Source organism: Palaemon carinicauda, chromosome 23 (genome assembly GCF_036898095.1).
Source record: "Palaemon carinicauda isolate YSFRI2023 chromosome 23, ASM3689809v2, whole genome shotgun sequence".
Lineage (NCBI taxonomy): Eukaryota > Metazoa > Arthropoda > Malacostraca > Decapoda > Palaemonidae > Palaemon > Palaemon carinicauda.
The window spans coordinates 107,115,697-107,137,825 of NC_090747.1; positions in this window are offsets into that span (position 1 = coordinate 107,115,697).

Sequence of the window (22,129 nt, forward strand, 5' to 3'; positions counted from 1 at the left end):
TGATAACTTCTGGGGTACACCACATTTAAGCATTTTAAACGGTAGGAAATAGAATATATAATAGGGTTTAATAATAATCACTTATTTCAACGAGCTAAAAGGTTCGCAGTATTGAAAGATTAAAATGATTATGAGGAATAACGTATAGAACTTTCATCGAGACGAACTTGATCAACAACGGCTGTGACTAGGGTGGCATCTGGCCAAGGTAGTCTAGAGGCCACATTCCACGAGGTCCTCGTATCAGATCGCATTCAGCGTCGTTAAAGGCTAACCTAACGTCACCTGGGGTTATGTTTCCTTTGGAGTTGCTATAATGTTCTAAAATCTGAAAGGGCCGACACTTGCTTGTCATTAGCTTTTAGCTCCGTCAAACATTATACTGGATACTGAATCCCGGAGTAGTACTATTTGTAACTTCAAACAATTTCAGTATATACTCTCTCTCTCTCTCTCTCTCTCTCTCTCTCTCTCTCTCTCTCTCTCTCTCTCTCTCTCTCTCTCTCTCTCTCAAATCTGAAAGGACCGACACTTGGTTACCATAAACTTTCAGCTCCGTCTGACGTACTGAGTTTGATAGTAGTACTATAATAGCAGAACGTAACTTCACTCAGTTTTAGCCCCCACCATCTCTCTCTCTCTCTCTCTCTCTCTCTCTCTCTCTCTCTCTCTCTCTCTCTCTCTCTCTCTCTCCAAGCTTTGCACATGAAGAGGATCGTTCTGGGTATCGTGCTCGATCTAGGATCATATTGCCAAGTTCCAAAAACCTTAAGGTCATCGAGAACCAGAATGTCTTAGAAGCGAAAAAGACAAGGAACCCAAATAGACATATGATAATTTAGAATAGTAAAATTCTTAACGTGGAAAAAAGGCTTTTTGGCATATCGTATTGCATTTAACCTGATGACTATTTCAATTTACTTATTTTAGATTACTGTATGCCACAGTAATAATTTTGAGGATTTCATTTGTGTATCAAAGTACTCAATTAAAATACTATTGATCGCATTAGTATCTGTAATTTTAAGAGAGAGAGAGAGAGAGAGAGAGAGAGAGAGAGAGAGAGAGAGAGAGGAGAGAGAGAGAGAGAGAGAGAGAGAGAGAATATATGACTACGACGTTTCAATAGGAATTATCCATCATAAAATGAAACGACCAATTATAAACACAAACAAAGCCTGACTTATCCTAATCTATTCTAGAGAGAGAGAGAGAGAGAGAGAGAGAGAGAGAGAGAGAGAGAGAGAGAGAGAGAGAGAGAGAGAGAATATATATATGACTGAGGTTTCAATAGGAATTATCCATCATAAAATGAAACGACCAAATATAAACAAACAAAGCCTGACTTATCCTAATCTATTCTAGAGAGAGAGAGAGAGAGAGAGAGAGAGAGAGAGAGAGAGAGAGAGAGAGAGAGAGAGAGAGAGATTAGGATGGGACACCAAAGCGCATTATGCAAGAATCCCCAGCAATATCTATGTCAGTCAGGTAGGAATGTCTGAGCTGCGTGGAATGTACTTACACGCGGTATGAACGATTAAACAACAAGTGTCGCTATCTGGGAAAAAAAAAGAATACTGGCTGGACTGCTATATGAGTTTTTCTTCTAAAGGAATGAAATCTATGCTCTTCCTCGATTTGGTAAGATTCCAGTTGGGAAGTAATTTAAAGAAAATACCACAAAAAAAGTAGGTTTGACTCAGATTTGGAGAGCCTGCCCCCCCCCCCCACCAAAAAAAAAAAAACTTGGAAAAGAGTGGAATAATTTTTTTTATCAACTCAACCAAAGACAACTTGATAAGCCATCTGCTACCGGAAAATATCAATTATTTCAAGAGCCTTGACTGTCATCAGTAACTGTCACATAATTGCTTTATGGGCACAACATTGAAATACTGGAGACGAATGCGTGTGCTCATATACACGACTGGGGAAAATAGTAGCCTACCAGTTTCAGGGTCAGAGCGCATAAACAAAGCTGATAAACTGGCTGTGTCAAATGTGACGTGGGTTTTGTTCACGGCCACCTAAAGAGGTTTATTGACCTTAAACACGACTGGGAACATCCTTAAGAGCCTCCAACCTGGTGCTTAATTGCCGGTTATTTTGAATGTGATGCCTATGCATCATCATAATATAGCATAATATTGATGAATGATTAAGTCGGATCACCCAATTATGACTATCTTTGATTAACAGTAAGTCGTTAATTCCGAGTTGGCTATTCGGAATTGGTCATTTTCATCCTCAGGGTCTGGAATGACAACAGCCTTCTCCATTCTCCAATTAAAGAGATGTTTAAATTCATTCTTAAAACATAATGGTGCTAACCCTTGTATTATCACAGAACACTGCTATCTGCTTGGACTTCTGGAGATTTTGGTATTTTTATCGTGAATCCAGGACTGTAAAAATTCTACATCGAGATATCCTCAGATTACTGAAACCTACCATAGAATGCGTAAAAGGCATTATTTTGTATATATATATATATATATATATATATATATATATATATATATATATATATATATATGATTTCCTTTACAATTTTCTTATATATTTGTGTATATATGACCATTTCTTATACGCTCAGTGACATGTCATTATACAGTTTTACACAACCAATCTTTTATTTATTGCTGTAGTATTCAAATTCCAAAGCTGTGGTCGAGAGGAAAGTCGTGTCTTTCAGCTCAACATGTGCACGTTTGAGTTACTTTAGTGACATATCGTGGGCTTAGAGATAGATTTCCGATGATAATTCACTTTAAGAATTGTCGTAGTAATGCTTAAAAGTAGTGTCCTAGGACTTGGTCTTACGGACAAAACTTCATATAGGACTACTTTGCCAGGTGTTCTTGTTACCTCGACGTTTAATACATTTAGGCAATTATATATTTATCATATATAATAGAAGCATTTTATTTCATTTGACCAAATAAGGCAAATAGTTAAAACATACCGAAAGCCGCGAGAGGGCTACCGACTAAAGACAAAACTTTATTATCTTACAACAAAATTCAAACTTTTATCAAAACTTTTTATGAGGAACCAAGTAATGGAAAATGCTAATTCTTTTTTAGGACAAAACCCAAAAATAAAAATGCTAACTCTGTTTGAAAATAAAATTCAAAATTTTATATTCAATAAAGCTTAAACACTGCTAATATGAGTTTTCGCTTGATTGTTCCCCACTTACCTTCCCCCTCACAGCCATTTTTCATTCTCATTGCACATCCTCTTAGCTAACAATTTTCCGCTCTCTCTCTCTCTCTCTCTCTCTCTCTCTCTCTCTCTCTCTCTCTACGTATGAAAAGCTCGTGGATGTACATAGTTGTACGGGGAACCTCCATATGACAGAGACTTGAAGTCGAACCTACTGTATATCACCACCAAGGTTAAATGGGAAATTAAGATTTTGATAAATAGAACACGCCTAAACCACTCCGTCTTCAATGTCGATTTAAACATAATAAACATAAGACATTAAAAAAAATAGATTTTAAGATGGGAAGCAATCGATATAAGTAGGCCTAGGCAACTTTGATAAGCATTAAAAATAAGGTTAGGCTACATTGTTAAGCAAAATGAGTATGTCTAGGCTACTTTGTTAAACAAAATGAATATGCCTAGGCTACATGGGTAATCAATAACAGTATGGGTAGGCTACGTTGGTAGTCAATAACAGTATGCCTAGGCTGCATTGGTAATCAATAACAGTATACCTGGCTACATTGGTTATCAAAAACAGTATGCCTAGGTTACATCGGTAATCAATAACAGTATCCCTAGGCTACATTGGTTATCAATAACAGTATACCAGGCTATATTGGTTATCAATAACAGTATGCCTAGGTTACATTGGTAATCATTAACAGTATGCCTAGGCTACATTGGTAATCAATAACAGTATACCAGGCTACATTGGTTATCAATAACAGTATGCCTAGGTTACATTGGTAATCAATAACAGTATCCCTAGGCTACATTAGTTATCAATAACAGTATTCCTAGGCGACATTGGTAATCAATAACAGTATGCCTAGGCTACGTTGGTAATCAATAACAGTATCCCTAGGCTACATTGGTAATCAATAACAGTATCCCTAGGCTACATTGGTTATCAATAACAGTATTCCTAGGCGACATTGGTAATCAATAACAGTATACCAGGCTACATTGGTTATCAATAACAGTATGCCTAGGCTACATTGGTTAATCAATAACTATCCCTAGGCTACATTGGTTATCAATAACAGTATTCCTAGGCTACATTGGTAATCAATAACAGTATTTCTAGGCTACTTTGGTATTTTATCATCATTCAAGTTAGGCGAAGGTAACATTGGTAAACTTACCTGGATAGGCCGTGTCTCGTTCCCTCATTCAGTGCTGATACTTTTTCACCATCAAGTTTGTCATAAATTTTGAATCTTCAAAAGTAATGATGTTGATGACATTCAGCTTCCAAAGAACTTTTTTCCTATTGATGATCAATTTCTTTATGGGGTCAAATTTTCTACTGTTTAATTTTGCTTCCAGTAAATTTTCGTGATGTCCATTTCAAAATTAAGTAGTTCTCAGGCTCTCTTTTTCCGATGACCTGAAAATGTTGAAATCGTTCAGTAAAATGAAAATGGAATATATTTTCAATTAATTCAGATTATTCGATATTACGCACGTTACGGAATCTGGAATAAACTGCATGAAACTGACCTGACTCGGACGTTTTAATTTCACCCACAAGTTCAACTGATCTCAGCAGATATTAATTTTTAAAAGTCAGTATCGAAGTCTCGTAAAATACCCAAAAATAAATTTCAATTGAACTGAAGAAATTTTCAGATACCGATGATGTTAAGAAACAAGCTAACCTAATATAAGCGTACTTTTGGTCTATATGAAGTTTTTATGAGAATCTATAATGGTACTTTCTATCGTAACGGGCTACTAAGCATTAAGAACCTGTGCTTTATATTAGGCAACGAACAAACCAACTTTCCATCTTTATTTGCAAAAAAAAAAAAAAAAATCTATAAAAAAACGAAAAGAAAAAAAAATTCGTACGTCTGTTCTCCTATAAGGCGCAAAACAATGCTATCCTATTCTCCATTTCCATCAATTTTAGAATTTTTGTGGTGATGAGAGAGAGAGAGAGAGAGAGAGAGAGAGAGAGAGAGAGAGAGAGAGAGAGAGAGAGAGGCAATCGTCAGATTTGTTGAAAACTAGGTCTAGGTCTTCGTTTAATGCTACCTCGTTTTATAAGTCACAATAGCAACAAGACTCATGAGTTCCCTCATATTTTATCATAATAGAGAAGTTATTCTTAAATATACAATCTTAATATACACGGTGACAAATGATCCATGAAGCTATAGTAGTATTTTTTTTTCTTATTTATAACCGGTTGGGATTCGTTAGGCGAAAAACTCTTAACGCTTTGATTCCAAATGCGAAGAAAGGAGTTTCAGAATCATGGTGAAGTTATACGTTTATATATATAACATACTGTTGGATAGTTATATATAATCTGGCATATATATTACTGAAGTTTCTTAGAACTGTGGATGCTTTCTGAATTAACCGAAATTTTAGGATTGCCACACGGGTTAGAATGCTTAATATATATATATATATATATATATATATATATATATATATATATATATATATATATATATATATATATATATATATATATATATATATATATATATATATATATATATACACAGATTTTATAATGAAGCAATAGGCATTTTAACAGCATTATTAGTCTATAGACCTACTTAAACCGACAATCATTAATAAGCGAGTAAGGTCTACTAGACACACAAAAGTCGTCAAATATAAATCTAAAGATGTTGAAATGTTTCTATTTTAATCACACCAGTTCTTATGTAACGCTGCAATGTGCTATTTTTTTTAGATGGCCGGAAATATGTATCTTATGAAAAGTAAAGTTCGCCTCGGGCCAGACAAGTAGGAAAATTGTGCATCACAGTCAAGTAAAGTTTGACTACACAAAACGCCTCGTAAACATGACTTCATAGGTTTGCTTACCTGTGAAACGTCATGTGTCTGTTCTTGAAGAATCCCTGCGTTAATTTCTGCAACCGCTTACTGCACAATGCATCATTAATTTAAACTAAGAAAAATAATCACAAAAGCAAATCAAACTGTGCGGGTCCTTGGTGCGGAAGGCAAGCACTAATGTAGAAGCGCCGCCCTGGTGGCGGCGCAACAAACTATGTTGCTCTTCAAGCGAACAAGTCAAGTTTTATGGCATGTGAAGTTAGCAGCAATTAGGGCAGTATAGAAAAATAAATACCTGATATTTATAGGACTGATTTACATTGTTTCATATAAAATTTATTTAACTGGTCAACGTGAAATTTCAACGAAGTGAAGACATATAACGGATTGTTTATGTAGAATTTACGGAAGCTTTTAGAGGGTGTAGTAAACATAGGCCTATTATTTTTATATCCTAATTTTAATTTCTTCTTATAGTTTGCTGTTTTCGCTATTGGTAGCGTATATTTCCGATATCTTAATTAATTTTGAGAGAGAGAGAGAGAGAGAGAGAGAGAGAGAGAGAGAGAGAGAGAGAGAGAGAGAGAGAGAGAATTATTGAAAACCTTCAATTTTTTGCGTGTGTTTTGTAGATATTACAATAAAACTCGTGTTGAGTTATAAGTCCATCCATGAAACTTGTAACACTTGACAAAACTGAGTATAGTGTTTCTTTCATTACCAAACACACACACACTCTCTCTCTCTCTCTCTCTCTCTCTCTCTCTCTCTCTCTCTCTCTCTCTCTCTCGTTCCATGGCTGCAGGGATTTTTGTGGTACTCTTCATTTAGACGATTTATGGCTACTTGTCTTTCACCCAAGACCTACATTATATGGCCACACAGTTCTACATTGGATCCTTCTCTCTGGTTACGGTTCACTTTCTTTTGGCTACACATACACCGAATAGTCTGGCCTATTCTTTACATATTCTCCTCTGTCCTCATACACCTGACAACACCGAGATTACCAAACAATTATTCTTCGCTCGATAGGATAACTACTGCACTTTAATTGTTCAGTGGTCACTTTCCTCTTGATAAGGATAGAAGAGACTCTTTAGCTATCGTAAGCAGCTTTTCTAGGAGAAGGGCACTCCAAAATCAAACCATTGTTCTCTAGTCTTGGGTAGCGCCATAGACTCTGTACAATGGTCTTCACCCTCTTGGGTCAGAGTACTCTTGCTTGAGGGTACACTCGGGCACACTATTCTATCTTATTTCTTTTCCTTTTGTTTTGTTAAAGTTTTTATAGTTTATATAAGAAAAATATTCATTTTAATTGTGTTACTGTTCTCAAAGTATTTTATTTTTCCTGTTTCCTTTCCTCAGTGGGCTATCTTCCCTGTTGGAGCCCCCGGGCTTATAGCGTCCTGCTTTTCCAGCTGGGGTTGTGGCTTGGCAAATAATAATAATAATAATAATAATAATAATAATAATATTAATAATGATAATAATAATCATCAGTGCTCCTGTCAACTTATGTGCAGTAGTGCAATTTACATATCCCTAATCTACTTTATTAATCCTGTTCGAAATGGGGACCATCACTACCAAGGTACTTTAGACCTTGATCACTACCAAATCTCGTGCGTTGGCAGACCTGTCCACGAAGTCTGGCGTACCGTGATCAAAGGATTTACGGGCTGCACAATGAGCAAGGGCTCGTGCTTGCGTAGAACTGCCTGGATCTAAACCAACGGAAATATTATGAAAGAAAAGCTTGCGAAATAAAGGAAATAATTTAGTTGGAAACAAGCAACAAAAACCACACCAAATAGAAGTGTAGTATAAGGCTAAAGTTTCAGGATGAACTATCGCAAGGGGGAAAAAAATAGCAGATTTAGCAGAGGTTCCGATAGTTATTTTATGCTTCTCGGTTACGCCTGTCAGACGTACTTAAATACATTTAAACCATTCGTGGAGATGTCGAGTTTTTCAGCCAATTTCAATTTATTTTGATGATAACAAGGCGCTAGGAGTCCAGGTCTGTCTAACTACGATTTAATCATGAAAAATAACTTCACCGACCTCGGATAATATTGCCCGAATAAAATTCTATTTTAAATACAATTAGTTTTATAGCTTAATGTTGAGTAACGTATCCTTCTAAATTCGAGAAATGCATGTATGTAATAAGCAGATCCTAGAGCCAAACAGTATAGCTACGATATATTTAGAGTTAATGCGTTATGCTAGGCCTATAACCTAGCCTGCCGGCTGCGGCATTTTCTAGTTAATCTACAGAAAGCTTTAAATTGTCCTACAATCATTATCTTATTGATTAAATTTTTTCATGAAGTGAATATTAGGAAAAAATATAGTACTCAGTTGAACGTGTATGCACGACTCTTTTAATTCAAAACTTTAAACTTGTATCAAATATTTTTAATGTTGAACAGGTTGACATAAGTGTCTTTTTATAGATTGTCTATGGAAAATTTGTTTTAATGCTGTTACTGTTCTTGAAATATTTTATTTTTATAGTTTGTTACTTCTCTTTTATTTTATTTATTTCCTTATTTCCTTTCTTCTCGGTTTTTTCCCTGTTGGTGCCCTTGGGCATATGACATCCTGCTTTTTTCAACTAGGGTTGTAGCTTAGCTAATGATTTTAGCAGAAAATGTCAGTTAACGACATCAAAAGCACACGTTGATGCACATATTTGTATATAATTACAGCAGATAAACCTCCATGTGGCTGAGATTTTAGATATTTAGTAAGATACCTTTCCTTCATTAGATAAAACTTATTAGAACAGACTACATAGCAGGCGTAGGAGGCACTATTTCAAGGCATAGGTTAAACCGAGAGAGTAAATTTTAATTGAACATGCCTTAATCACTCAGTTTTCAATTAGGATTTAAACTTAAACCATCAAGTTAAAAAGTAAGCTACTAAATACGTACAAATTACACAAAGGATATGTTATGATGGAAATCAAACAATAAATTAGGCCTAGGTATTATTGATAATCAGTAACTGTATATCTAGGATGAAGTTGCATAGGTTTAGGAGCAACATTGGTAAACATGCCTATATAGGCCTTGTCTCGTTCCCTCATCTAGTGCTGGTACTTTTTTTCATCTTAATTTTTTATTTGTCACAGAAATTATAAATTTTCGAAATAAGTGATTATAATAAAATTTAGTTTCCTAAAAGAAAAAAAATCCCCGTTGATTATTTTCTTTATGGCTAAGTCTTTCGAAGTGAGTGGCTCTACCGTCTGGGTTTTGAAATACTGCTACATCTTATTAATTCATCTGAATTTTCAATTGGAATGTAAAGAATAGCAGCAGGAATCACATGATTTTCCTTATAGTTGATTATAATAAGTACTTTTAAAATTCACAATCCTAACACCCAGTAGACCGTTGAAGCCTCGAATTTCAAAATTGATGCAACCGGTTTTTCGCTTGAGCATTTTTCCACTATCATTGCTGTTTCTCATAATGCGTTTTTTCTACTTTTGCATTTTTTTGTACTAGTACTTTGCTAAATAATTAATATGACCAATGGGCCATTAAACTGTAGCGTTCTGCTCTTTGGAATAGCATTGCAATGAAACCGAAGGGGTTTCGTCAGCTTCAAGTTTAAAATTAAACTAATAACACCGATTTCAAATGCGGAGAAAACAAAAGCTGAAGCAGATTCATTGCACATATATTATTATCGCTCCCAATTATAATGGGTAACCATACATATATAACGTATTTTGTTAATTACATACATATAATCTGGTATACATATTACCAAACTCTTAGAACTGGTGGCGCTTAGTTTCTGATTCCACCACCAGGGCGGCGCTCCCACGCTAGTGTCTACCGGCTACCGGCAGCACGAAGGCACCGCGCAGTTTAATTTGTTCTTTAGTGATTTGTTTTCCTCTTATTAAAACTTAATTTGTGCAGTATGCAGTTGCATGAAATAACGCAGGGATTCTCCAAGAACCTACGGATAATGTTTCACGGGTAAGCAAACCTACATAGTGCTATTTATGACGTATTTTGTGTAGTGACAAATTTTACTTACTGTAGATGTGATGCACGAGGCCAGAGACGGACGTGCCTAACCTTGCTGTACATAATTTGAACGCTTCTTGCCAATATTTCACGTTTTAGCACATTATTGCGTTCTTTTGATTATTTTTAATTTAAATTTAATAATTTTAACATCGCTAGTCATATAACTGCCGCCTTCTTGTATGGTCTGAAACCTTGCTATTCACAGTGCTTGGCTCTTGGTAGGTCTATAGGCTATTTTTTTCTGTAAACATGAGCATTGGTTTAAAAATGTCCGTGATGCATTATTATAAATTCTGTATATATTTAAGGTTTTTAGCCCGTGTCAGTCCTAATCGTGTATGTCAAGCGATAAGAAAAAGCCTTGAAATCTGTTAAATAAATTGAGAGTAATTCAGTGTAGAACGAAAGTAGAAAAAGTAAATATCTGTATTTTTGGATTGATTTATATGACTATATAGAATTTAACTGTCTGAACAACGTGAAATTTCACTCAAGTGACAACATATACCAGGTTGTATATATGCAGAATATATCGAAGCTTTTGAAAGTCTACAGAGGGTTTAATAGACTATTATTTTGATTTTTGAGTTTATTTTTTGTATCAGATGCTCATCTATTCTGTACTATTAGGGTTTATTTCGGATATCTTAATTTATTTTTACCAATATGTGTGTGTGTGTGTTTAGAGAGAGAGAGAGAGAGAGAGAGAGAGAGAGAGAGAGAGAGAGAGAGAGAGAGAGAGAGAGACGCGACCTTCAATAGACAAAATTTAATTGTCCATATCGTCCATTTTTTATAGATATTTACAACTATTCTCGCCTTGAGTTTTACGTCTATCCATAGACCTTAAAACACTTAACAGAACTGAGTATAGTGTTTCCTTTAAAACCAAGCATCTCTCTCTCTCTCTCTCTCTCTCTCTCTCTCTCTCTCTCTCTCTCTCTCTCTCTCTCTGTGGCTGTTACCTTTTATCAGTGATAGTTGTGGTACTGACAGTGGAACAATCATCATTTTGAAAATTTAGTGCCACATCCAACATATTAGTAGGTAGTAGGTTGGCCAGGACACCAGCCACCCGTTGAGATACTACCACTAGTGAGTTATGACGTTTTTTGACTGGCCACAGGACTACATTGGATTCTTCTCCCTAGTTACGGTTCATTTTTCCCTTTACCTACACATACTCCGAATAGTCTGGCCTATTCCTTACATATTTTCCTCTGTCCTCATTCACCTAACAACACTGAGATTAACAAACTATTGCCCTGTAATTGTTCAGTGGGCACTTTCCTCTTGGTAAGGGTAGAAGAGACTCTTTAGATATGGTAAGCAGCTCTTTTAGGAGAAGGACACTTAAAAATCAAATCATTGTTCTCTAGTCAAGGGTAGTACTATAGCCTCTGTACCATGGTTTTCCACGGTCTTGGGTTCGAGTTTTCTTGCTTGAGGGTACTCTCGGGCACACTATTCTATATTATTTCTCTTCCTTTTGTTTTGTTAAAGTTTATATAGGAGATATTTATTTTAATGGTGTTACTCCTCTTAAAATATTTTAATTTTCTCTTTTTCCTTTCCTCAGTGGGCTATTTTCCCTGTTGGAGCCCCTGGGCTTACAGCACCCTGCTAGGGTTGTAGCTTAGCAAATAATTATGATAATTAATGATATTATATTTAGTATTTTACTCTTTTTCTTTATTAAGCTTCATTGTTTTATTTTAAATGTGAATAATGCTAATTAACAATGAAAATAACCTACTTACAATTTTTGTTGTTAACTTTTAGTAGTATACAACAACATTGCATAATTATTCGTTCTCACTGAAAACTAGTATTATTATGTCTACTAAAACAGGTGTATTTACTTAGCTTTTGGGATTTGTTTTTATCTAAATTTTAATAAAACATGCCTCACCACTCGCTTTTCAATTAGGATTTAAACTTAACAAACTAACAGGTTAAATATTAAGCCCAAATACTTGCAAATTAAACAAAGGATATGTTAAGATGGAAATCAAACAATAAATTAGGCCCAGGTAATATTAATAATCAATAACTGTATTACTAGGATTAAGTTGTATAGCTTTAGGAGCAACATTGGTAAACATGCCTATATAGACCTTGTCTCGTTCCCTCATCTAGTGCTGGTGATTTTTTAATCTTCATTTTTTTTGTCACAAATTATAAATTTTCGAAATAAATTATTATAATGAAATTTTCTTTATGGCTAAGTCTTTCGAAGTGGATGGCTCTACCGTATGGGTTTTGAAATACTGCTACTTCTTATTAATTCATCTGAATTTTCAATTAGAATGTAAAGAATAGCAGCAAGAATCATGAGTTTGCTTGTATTAAATAATAATAAATAACTTACTTTTGAAATTCACGATACTAACATCCACCTAACAGTTGAAGCCTCGAATTTCAAAATTGATGCAACCGTTTTTTCGATTGAGCATTTTTCCACTTAATCGGTGTCTTTTCTCTCATAATGCGTTTTCTTTACTTTTGCATTTTTTGTACTAGTACTTTGCTGAATAATTCAAATGACCAATGGGCCATGAAACTGTAGCGTTCTGCTTTTTTGGAGTAACATTGCAATGAAACCGGAAGGGTTTCGTCAGCTTCAAGCTTAAAATTAAACTCATAACACTGATTTTAAATGCGGAGAAAGCAAAAACTGAAGCAGATTCATTGCACATATATTATTATCACTCCCAATTACAATTGGTAACCATACGTATATAACGTATTTTGTTAATTACATACATATAATCTGGTATACATAATACCAAACTCTTAGACCTGGTGGCGCTTAGTTTCTGGTTCCACCACCAGGGCGGCGCTCCCACGCTAGTGCCTACCGGCAGCACGAAAGCACCGCGCAGTTTAATTTGCTTCTTAGTGATTTGTTTTCCTCTGATTTGGATTTAATTTGTGCAGTATGCAGCTGCAGAAAATAACGCGGGGATTCTCCATGAACATACGGATACCGTTTCAAGGGTAAGCAAACCCACATAGTGCTATTTATGACGTATTTTGTGTAGTGACAAATTTTACTTAGATGTGATGCACCAGCCCAGAGACAGGCGTGCCTAACCTTGCTGTACGTAATTTGAACGCTCCTTGCCAATATTTCACGTTTTAGCACATTATTGCGTTCTTTTAGTTATTTTTCATTTAAATTTAATAATTTTAACATCGCCAGTCATATAACTGCCGCCTTCTTGTAGGGTCAGAAACCTTGCTATTCACAGTGCTTGGCTGTTGGTTGGTTTAAAGGCTATTTTTTTTCTGTAAACATGAGCATTGGTTTAAAAATGACTGTGATGCATTATTATAAAGTCTGTATATGATTAAGGGTGTTAACTCGTGTCAGTCTTGATAGTTTATGTCAAGCGTTAAGTAAAGCCTTGAAATCTGTTAAATAAATGGAGAGTAGTTCAGTGTAGAACGACAGTAGAAAAAATAAATATCTTCTATATATTTGGATTGATTTATATGACTATATGGAATTTGTCTGTCTGAACAACGTAAAATTTCACTTAAGTGACAACATATGTATACCAGGTTGTAAATGCAGAATATATCGAAGCTTTTGAAAGTCTACAGAGGGTTTAATAGACTATTATTTTGATTATTTTATTTTTTTTATCAGATGCTCATTTATTCTGTATTATTAACGTTTATTTCGGATATCTTAATTTATTTTTACCAATATGTGTGTGTGTATTTGAGAGAGAGAGAGAGAGAGAGAGAGAGAGAGAGAGAGAGAGAGAGAGAGAGCGCATTCTGCATTCAAGCGATTAAACGCGACCTCCAATTGACAAAATTTAATTGTCCATATCGTCCGTTTTTATTATTAAATTTTACAAAAGGATCAATACAATGACTTCATATATACAATATAAAATAATAATAAATTACATCCTTTACAAATAACAACGTAAGTAAGCCTTATATCCTATAGAATAACTTATATTTCTTCTTATTCTTTATTTTACAATAGCATTAAGTACATAATCTTTGGTAAAGAGCTTGTCTAATTTATTCACATAAACTTTACTCAATATAAACTTGATTTTTGACATTTTATTCCCTATATAAGTTATCAGGTTTGGGTCGTCTGCCAAAAGACCCAAAGATCGACCCAACCACACTCCTGCTACAAAATCTGATAGTAACACCATTGCAGTGTTTTCGTCTTTCTACTACCGAGAGTTTAAAAAAAAAACGTTTAAAAGTAGGTTACTTTCATTGTTAATTAGCATTATTCATCTTTAACATAAAAAATAAGCTTATTAAGAAAAGAGTAAAATGCTGATTATTATTATTATTAATTATTATAATTATTTGCTAAGCTACAACCCTAGTTGGAAAAGCAGGATGCTGTAGGTCCAGGGGCTCCAACAGGGAAAATGGCACAGTGGGGAAAGGAAAAAAAGAAAAAGAAAATATCTTAAGAAGTGTAACAACATTAAAATAAATATCTCCTATATAAACTTTAACAAAACAAAAGGAAGAGAAATAAGATAGAATAGTGTGCCCGAGTGCACCCTCAAGCAAGAGAACTCGAACCCAAGACCGTCGAAAACCATGGTACAGAGGCTGTAGTGGTACTACCCTTGACTAGAGAACAATGCTTTGATTTTGGAGTGTCCTTCTCCTAGAAGAGCTGCTTACCATAGCTAAAGAGTCTCTTCTACCCTTACCAAGAGGAAAGTGCCCACACAATTACAGGGCAAAAGTTTGGTAATCTCAGTGTTGTTAGGTGAATGAGGACAGAGGAGAATATGTAAAGAATAGGCCAGACTATTCGGAGTATGTGTAAGTAAAGGGAAAATGAACCGTAACTAGGGAGAAGAATCCAATGCAGACGCCATAACTCACTAGTGGTAGTATCTCAACGGGTGGCTGGTGTCCTGGCCAACCTACTACCTACTAATAAGTTGGATGTGGCACTAACTTTTCAAAATGATGATTGTTCCACTGTCAGTACCACAACTATCACTGATAAAAGGTAACAGTCACGCACAGAAGAGAGAGAGAGAGAGAGAGAGAGAGAGAGAGAGAGAGAGAGAGAATGCTTGGTTTTAAAGGAAACTTTATACTCAGTTCTGTTAAGTGCTTTAAGGTCTATGGATAGACTTAAAACTCAATGCGAGAATAGTTGTAAATATCTATAAAAAACGGACGAGGAATGATGAATATTGTACATAAATCGAAAGCTATTATGTTCAGAACTTTTAACAAGATTTCTATGAGTAAGTGTTATGGTTTTGAGATTATGTATTATTATTGTAAAATAAAAGCTAGTGTTTTAATGGAAGCTGACAAAACTTGTAGAGATTGTACTATCTTATCACATCATATTATAGTGAGATGATAGAAGTTTTAAGGAAAGTATATAGTTTAAAGAATTATCCTGAGGTGTCTGTTAAAGAAATATACTGGTTACTAATGAACTGTAAAGACTATAAACCAAAGAAAGAGTTATTGTACCCGCTTTTTAATTGGAAACAGATTTGGAAGCATGTAAATAATAAGTATATTGATAAGAACAGCAGAGATATAGTTTATAGATACGTTAATGAAATACTTAATACCAAAGATAGGCTTCATATGATGAAAATCTCGAATGAAGATAAATGTCTCTTTTGTGGATGTATTGAGAATAATATGCACATATTTTATTTTTGTCCCTCGTCAAAAAACATTCTGATTTGGTTAAAGTCAATACTGAATAGCTGTTGTAAAATTGAAACAGATAGTTTACTAAGAATTATTAAGTTAGATTTTAAGACACCATCGAAGAAAGACGAAAACACTGCAATGGTGTTACTATCAGATTTTGTAGCAGGAGTGTGGTTGGGTCGATCTTTGGGTCTTTTGGCAGACGACCCAAACCTAATAACTTATATAGTGAATAAAATGTCAAAAACCAAGTTTTTATATTGAGTAAAGTTTATGTGAATAAATTAGACAAGCTCTTTACCAAAGATTATGTACTTAATGCTATTGTAAAATAAAGAATAAAAAGAAATATAAGTTACTCTATAGGATATAAGGCTTACTTACTTTGTTATTTGTAAAGGATGTAATTTATTATTATTTTATATTGTATATATGAAGTCATTGTATTGATCCTTTTGTAGAATTTAATAATAAAAAGATAAAAAAAATAGTATATAAGAGCATTGCATAATTATTCGTTCTCACTGAAAACTAGTATTATTATGTCTACTAACACAGGTGTATTTACTTAGCTTTTGGGATTTGTTTTCATCTAAATTTTAATAAAACATGCCTCACCACTCGCTTTTCAATTAGGATTTAAACTTAACAAACTAACAGGTTAAATATTAAGCCCAAATACTTTCAAATTAAACAAAGGATATGTTAAGATGGAAATCAAACAATAAATTAGGCCCAGGTAATATTGATAATAACTGTATATCTAGGATTAAGTTGTGTAGGTTTAGGAGCAACATTGGTAAACATGGCCTTATTAATAGACCTTGTCTCGTTCCCTCATCTAGTGCTGGTAATTTTTTAATCTTCATTTTTTTTTGTCACAGAAATTATAAATTTTCGAAATAAATGATTATATTGAAATTCCGCTTCCAAAGAACTTTTTTTTTTCCTCTGTCGATGATTCTCTGTGGTCAGTCTTTCGAAGTGTATGGCTCTACCGTCTGGGTTTTGAAATACTGCCACATCCTATTAAATTGTCGCTGAATTTTAATTAGAATCTTCAAAATAGCAACAGGAATCACATGTTTGCTTATATTTAATAATAATAAATAACTTACTTTTAAAATTCACAATCCTAACATCCACTAAACCGTTGAAGCCTCGAATTTCAAAATTGATGCAACCGGTTTTTTTGCTTGAGCATTTTTCCACTTAATCATTGCCGTCTCTCATAATGCGTTTTTTCTACTTTTGCATTTTTTTGTACTAGTACTTTGCTAAATAATTCATATGACCAATGGACCTTGAAACTGTAGCGTTCTGCTTTTTGGAATAGCATTGCAATGAAACCGAAGGGGTTTCGTCAGCTTCAAGCTTAAAATTAAACTAATAACACTGATTTCAAATGCGGAGAAAGCAAAAACTGAAGCAGATTCATTGCACATATATTATTATCGCTCCCAATTACAATTGGTAACCATACATATATAACGTATTTTGTTAATTACATACATATAATGTGGTATACATATTACCAAACTCTTAGAACTGGTGGCGCTTAGTTTCTGGTTCCACCACCAGGGTGGCGCTCCCACGCTAGTGCCTACCGGCAGCACGAAAGCACCGCGCAGTTTAATTTGCTTCTTAGTGATTTGTTTTCATCTGATTTAGATTTAATTTATGCAGTATGCAGTTGCAGAAAATAACGCAGGGATTCTCCAAGAACATACTGATAACGTTTCAAGGGTAAGCAAACCTACGTAGTGCTATTTATGCCGTATTTTGGATGTGATGCACCTTTTTTTCTGCTCGTTTGGCCAGAGACCGGTGCTGCCTAACCTTGCTACACATAATTTGAAAGCTTCCTGTCAATATTTCACGCTTTGGCACATTATTGCGTTACCCAAGAGCTTTTTTTTTATTAGAATTGTATAATTTCAACATCATCTTGTATGGTCTGAAACCTTGCTATTCACAGTGCTTGGCTGTTGGTAGGTCTATAGGCTATTTTTTCCCATAAGCACGAGTATTGGTTTAAAATATCTTTGATGCATTATATTTATTCTGTATATATTTAAGGATGTTAGCCCCTGTCAGTCCTAATCGTGTATGTCAAGCGATAACTAAAGCCTTGCAATCTGTTAAATAAATTGAGAGTAATTCAGTGTAGAACGACAGTAGAAAAATAAATATCTTCCGTATTTTTGGATTGATGTATATATGACTATATGAAAATGTTGTTACACTTCTTAAGATATTTTCTTTTTCTTTTTTCCCTTTCCCCACTGTGCCATTTTCCCTGTTGGAGCCCCTGGACCTACAGCATCCTCCTTTTTCAACTAGGGTTGTAGCTTAGCAAATAATTATAATAATTAATAATAATAATAATCAGCATTTTACTCTTTTCTTAATAAGCTTATTTTTTATGTTAAAGATGAATAATGCTAATTAACAATGAAAGTAACCTACTTTTAAACGTTTTTTTTTTTTAACTCTCAGTAGTATACAACAACATTGCATAATTATTCGTTCTTACTGAAAACTAGTATTATGTCTACTAACACACGTGTATTTACTTAGTTTTTGGGATTTGTTTTTATCTTAATTTTAATAAAACATGCCTTAACCACTCGGTTTTCAATTAGGATTTAAACTTAACAAACTAACAGGTTAGAAATTAAGCCCAAATACTTGCAAATTAAACAAAAGATATTTTAAGATGGAAATCAAACAATAAATTAGGCCCAGGTAATATTGATAATAACTGTATATCTAGGATTAAGTTGTGTAGGTTTAGGAGCAACATTGGTAAACATGGCCTTATTAATTTACCTTGTCTCGTTCCCTCATCTAGTGCTGGTAATTTTTTAATCTTGATTTTTTTTTGTCACAGAAATTATAAATTTTCGTAATAAATGATTATATTGAAATTCCGCTTCCAAAGAACTTTTTTTTTCCTCTGTCGATGATTATTTCCTCTGTGGTTAGTCTTTCGAAGTGGATGGCTCTACCGTCTGGGTTTTGAAATACTGCTAAATTCTATTAATTCATCTGAATTTTTAATTAGAATCTTCAAAATAGCAACAAGAATCACATGAGTTTGCTTATATTTAATGATGATAAATAACTTACTTTTAAAATTCACAATCCTAACATCCACTATACCGTTGAAGCCTCGAATTTCAAAATTGATGCAACCGGTTTTTCGCTTGAGCATTTTTCCACTTAATCGGTGTCTTTTCTATAATTCAAATGACCAATGGACCATGAAACTGTAGCGATCTGCTTTTTGGAATAGCATTGCAATGAAACCGAAGGGGTTTCGTCAGCTTCAAGCTTAAAATTAAACTAAAAACACTTATTTCAAATGCGGAGAAAGCAAAAACTGAAGCAGATTCATTGCACATATATTATTATCGCTCCCAATTACAATTGGTAACCATACATATATAACGTATTTTGTTAATTACATACATATAATCTGGCATACATATTACCGACCTCTTAAAACTGGTGGCGGTTAGTTTCTGGTTCCACCACCAGGGCCGCAGGGCGGCGATCCCACGCTAGTGCCTACCGGCAGCACGACAGAACCGCGCAGTTTAATTTGCTTCTTAGTGATTTGTTTTCCTCTGGTTAAAACTGATAATTTGTGCAGTATGCAGTTGCAAAAAATAGCGCAGGGATTCTCCAAGAACATACTGATAACGTTTCAAGGGTAAGCAAACCTACATAGTACTATTTATGCCGCATTTTGTGTAGTGACTAACTTAACTTGGATGTGATGCACCATTTTTTTCTGCTTGTTTGGCCAGAGACCGGTGCTACCTAACCTTGCTACACATAATTTGAAAGCTTCCTGTCAATATTTCACGTTTTAGCACATTATTTCGTTACTTAAGAGCATTCTTTATTAGAATTGAATAATTTCAACATCTCTAGCCATATCCATGCCGCCTTCTTGTAGGGTCAGAAACCTTTGCTATTCACAGTGCTTGGCTGTTGGTAGGTCTATAGGCTATTTTTTTCCGTAAACACGAGCATTGGTTTAAAATGTCTTTGATGCATTATTATAAATTCTGTATATATTTAAGGATGTTAACCCGTGTCAGTCCTAATAGTTTATGTCAAGCGATATAAAAACCCTTGAAATCTGTTAAATAAATTGAGAGTAATTCAGTGTAGAACGACAGTAGAAAAAAATAAATATCTTCTGTATATTTGGATTGATTTATATGACTAAATAGAATTTATCTGTCTGAACAACGTAAATTTCACTCAAGTGACAACATATACCAGGTTATATATGCAAAATATATCGAAGCTTTTGAAAGTCTACAGAGGGTTTAATTAGACTATTATTTTGATTCTTGAGTTTATTTTTTTTTATCAGATGCTCATCTATTCTGTACTATTAGCGTTTATTTCGGATATCTTAATTTATTTTTATCAATATGTGTGTTTGAGAGAGAGAGAGAGAGAGAGAGAGGAGAGAGAGGAGAAGAGAGAGAGAAACGCGACCTTCAATAGACAAAATTTAATTGTCCATATCGTCCGGTTTTTTTTATAGATATTTACAACTATTCTCGCATTGTTTTACGTCTATCCATAGACTTTAAAAACACTTAACAGAACTGAATATAGTGTTTCCTTTAAAACCAAGCATTCTCTCTCTCTCTCTCTCTCTCTCTCTCTCTCTCTCTGTATGTGTGTGTGGCTGTTACCTTTTATCACTGATAGTTGTGGTACTGACAGTGGAACAATCATCATTTTGAAAAGTTAGTGCTACATCTAACATATTAGTAGGTAGTATGTTGGCCAGGACACCAAGCCACCCGTTGAGATACTACCACTAGTGAGTTATGACGTCTTTTGACTGGCCACAGGACTACATTGGATTCCTCTCTCTAGTTACGGTTCATTTTCCCTTTACTTAGACATACTCCGAATAGTCTGGCCTATTCTTTACATATTCTCCTCTGTCCTCATTCACCTAACAACACTGAGATTACCAAACTATTGCACTGTAATTCTTCAGTGGGCACTTTCCTCTTGGTAAGGGTAGAAGAGACTCTTTAGCTATGGTAAGCAGCTCTTTTAGGAGAAGGACACTTAAAAATCAAACCATTGTTCTCTAGTCAAGGGTAGTACTACAGCCTCTGTACAGGTTTTCCACGGTCTTGGGTTCGAGTTCTCTTGCTTGAGGGTACACTCGGGCACACTATTCTATTTTATTTATTTTCCTTTTGTTTTGTTAAAGTTTATATAGGAGATATTTATTTTAATGTTACTCTTCTTAAAGTATTTTATTTTTCTCTTTTTCCTTTCCTCAGTGGGCTATTTTCCCTGTTGGAGCCTCTGGGCTTACAGCATCCTGCTAGGGTTGTAGCTTAGCAAATAATTATAACAATAATGATAATAATAATCAGTATTTTACTCTTTTTCTTTATTAAGCTTCATTGTTTTATTTTAAATGTGAATAATGCTAATTAACAATGAAAATAACCTACTTACAATTTTTGTTGTTAACTTTTAGTAGTATACAACAACATTGCATAATTATTCGTTCTCACTGAAAACTAGTATTATTATGTCTACTAAAACAGGTGTATTTACTTAGCTTTTGGGATTTGTTTTTATCTAATTTTAATAAAACATGCCTTAACCTCTCGTTTTTCAATTAGGATTTAAACTTAACAAACTATCAGGTTAAAAATTAAGCCCAAATACTTGCAAATTAAACAAAGGATATGTTAAGATGGAAATCAAACAATAAATTAGGCCCAGGTAATATTGATAATCAATAACTGTATGTCTCGGATTAAGTTGTATAGGTTACGGGCAACATTGGTAAACATGGCCTTATTAATAGACCTTGTCTCGTTCCCTCATCTAGTGCTAGTAATTTTTTAATCTTCATTTTTTTTGTCACAGAAATTATAAATTTTCGAAATAAATGATTACGAAATTTAGTTTCCAAAGAACTTTTTTTTCCCCTGTCGATTATTTTCTGTGGTTAGTCTTTCGAAGTGGATGGTTCTACCGTCTGGGTTTTTGAAATACTGCTACATCCTATTAATTCGTCTGAATTTTTAATTAGACTCTTCAAAATAGCATCAGGAATCACATGTTTGCTTATATTTAATAATAATAAATAACTTACTTTTAAAATTCACAATACTAACATCCACCTAACCGTTGAAGCCTCGAATTTCAAAATTGATGCAACCGGTTTTTCGCTTGAGCATTTTTCCACTTAATCATTGCCGTTTCTCATAATGCGTTTTCTCTACTTTTGTATTTTGTATTTTTTTTTGTACTATTACTTTGCTAAA